Source organism: Schistocerca cancellata, unplaced genomic scaffold (assembly GCF_023864275.1).
Source record: "Schistocerca cancellata isolate TAMUIC-IGC-003103 unplaced genomic scaffold, iqSchCanc2.1 HiC_scaffold_1172, whole genome shotgun sequence".
Classification (NCBI taxonomy): Eukaryota; Metazoa; Arthropoda; class Insecta; order Orthoptera; family Acrididae; genus Schistocerca; species Schistocerca cancellata.
In genome coordinates, this window is record NW_026047171.1 from 1,370,735 (window position 1) to 1,373,762 (window position 3,028).

Consider the following 3,028-nt stretch of genomic DNA (forward strand, 5'->3'; position numbering starts at 1 on the left):
CGGAGGGCACCAACTACTGATAGGGATAGTTAGCAAAGTAAAGATGTTTAATAGAGAACAACAAACAATGTATTTACCCTGAATATCATCACCAGTCATAATATATATGTAATTTGAAAAGTCCGCCATCTCTCTCCTCACATGCACCAGTGCTGGCGGCTCACCCCTAACTGCGCAACGCTACGCGCTGTTCACATCCAGCTATAGCAGTTCATGACAACAATGCAAACTAGCCACAGACTGCACACAGCACAGGCAGTGATTTTCACGCAGAGCGCTACGTGGCGTTACCAATATAAAAAATCTAAACAAACAGCCTATGTACAAATTAGAAGAAAAAGAGCAAAAGATCGTTACGTCAATAAAAAAAAAAAAAAAAAAAAACAAACAAAAAGACAAAAGAGAAAACAAACTGCATCTATATGTGCTCTTAACTGTAGATACCTGTACACAGCTTCGTGCAATGAATGCCGGCTCACATTTAATGTTGATTGTTGGAGGAAATGCGTAGGAAATATTCTTTAAATGGAAATGAATGGTTGTACGCTAAAAAAGTTAGTTTGGAAACAAAGTATTATTGGGGCATTTTGTTGTGAAGAAAATAGTTACAATTGACATACATTATTAGATTTGCGCAATGCAGCTTCATTACCTTACCTTTAATAACAATATGCATCGTCCCGAACGGAGACCAGAGTCGCGAGAAGAGCACGCCGCCGCCCGCTCAGTACAATCGTCCACTCGCCAATACTGTCGACTGACTGCTACCTCTCCCGACCCGCCACATATAGATGACAACTGTTCCTGCCGACGCGCTACGTGCTACTAGTGTCGTGTGGCGCAGACTAGCGACGATAAGAAACTCTCTGGTCAGAGATTGTGTCGTGCCTCGCCATCGCTGGTAATGAGTACATACGTGTTTCAGCGCGCGTACCGGAACACGCAGTGCGGAGCCCAGAGACTGTGTTGTCGAGGCCGTCGACGCAGTGCATGTCGGTCGGTCGGTCGGTCGAGTGCGTGCGGGGGGGCAGAGAGGCAGCGTCGGCACGGAGATGCACGCACGGGGGGCTGCGGCGTGGCGCGTTTGCGGTAGGCGCCTTTGGTGGCAACGGCCGGGACAAGCAGCGGTGTATGGTGTGGTGCGGGCCGGACAGGGGCGGAGGAGGAGGAGGCGGCGCGACGATGGCATTGGGGCGGAAACGGGGACGGCGACGGCGGATGTTGAGAGGCGTCACGCGCGGACCGACACAGACGCACAGATAGATAGGGAGGAAGAAGAGGGGGCGGCTGGTGAGTGCAATTTAGGCGGTAGACACAAGAGGTCGGCACGGCATTTGCGTGATGTGGCGTTGTGACGGGGTGTGCTCGCTTGCCTCGTTTTGTCGATGCGCGCAGGAAGATGTGCAGAGCAGCGGCGGGCGGCTCGGTTCGGTTTGGCCCGGCGGGCCGCGCTGTTGTCGCGGACGTGAGCGCCCCCTGGCGGGTGGCCGGAGGCGGCGCGGCGTGTTGGACGTGTGGCTGGCGGCAGTGCACAATTGCGAGTGGCTGGCGGTGTGGCGGTTGGCGCGTCGGCCGGCCGAGAGAGAGGAGAGGTATGTGTTTGCGGGCGCCTTTGCTGCGCGGCGTCGTGCAGGGAGGGCGGGCGCTTGTCGACTGTGTGACTGTGTGGCGAATTGGCGGCGTTGTGCTGCGGCCGAAGGCGTCGGGAAAGGAGAGTTGGTCGTGATGTCATGTCGCGCCGTGTCATGTTTGCGAAACGGCTGCCGAGAGGTGTGGTGGTAGCGAGCCGGTCGGTGTCAGTGCGATGGGAATGTGCGTTTGGCGGTTTTCGGTGTGCTTTTTGCGGCGTGAGAGTGGGGCGGGCGGGCGGGCGGGCAGGCAGGCAGGCAGGCAGGCAGGCAGGCAGGCAGGCAGGCAGGCTTGCTGTTGTTGGTTCCTTGTGTCTTGTGTGTAGCTTGATGGCAACGTGGAAGGACGCCGGTTTCGAGCCGTGCGTGTGGTTGTCGACGTTGACTGGTTGGGGTGTGCCGTTGCACGTGCATGTTTGGGTCGTTGGTGTGGTTTTGGCTGGCTGGCTGGCTGGCTGTGTGTGTGTACGACGGGAAGGGGGAGGCGGCGGTGGATAGTGCAGTAGTTGTGTCGTTGCCACGGGCGTCGGGTGCGGCTGTGCGTAGTGGCGGAAAGGTGTCGGTTGCGGGAAGCGAGGCCGTCGTTGGCGGTGTCGCGTGCCTTCGTGAATCGAGTGGGGCGGGGAAAGGAGCAGCGTGCCGCTGCGTCGTGGCCGTTAGCCAGAGGCTGTGCTTTGATAGTTTTGTGGACGGTTCGTGCGAGGCGATTTGTTGCCTGCCCTATGTTTGTTTGTTTGTTTGTTGTTTTCGGAGACGACGACTGGATGGTGGCGTGCGCGCGAGCGAAGTGGCGGTGTGCGTTTCCCGTGTCGACTGCCGACTGCCGACTGCCGGCTGCCGGCTGGCGACAGGTGCGCCGTCGGTGGGGTGGGTGGCCGGCACAAGTAGAGGCGGCGGCGTCGTTGCGGTGTGTTTGTGTTGTCGGCTGTGTCGGCGACAGCTGTTTGTGCGGTGCGTGTGAATGGTGGTGCAAACGTGTGTGCTGGCGTTGAGGCTGCGACCGCGGCGTGTTGTTGGTTGATGTTGAACAGCGGCTGTGTGCGGTGGTGGTGTTGCCGCACGTGCATCCGGCCCGGCGCGGAAAGCGCAGTTGCGGCGGCTCTTCGGTGCCAGCCACGTCGCGTGAGCGGCGGGTTGCTCTGGTCGACACGTGGTGCTCTGGTTTGTTGTTTGGTGCCCTTTGGCCGGTGGGTGGTCCGTGTGTCTCGGTATCTGGTCGTGGTCGTGCTGCCCGTTTGTCGGCGTTGTCTGTGGCTTCGCTTTTGTTTTTGCGGCGTGCCGACGACCCGACGCGACCTTTACACCCAAAGTGTGGCGCCCGAAGGTGAACCAACGTAATCCGACCTCGGCGCTTAAGCTCTAAGCCTAAGCTGAGCGAACCGAACCTGTAGCGTTGCGTA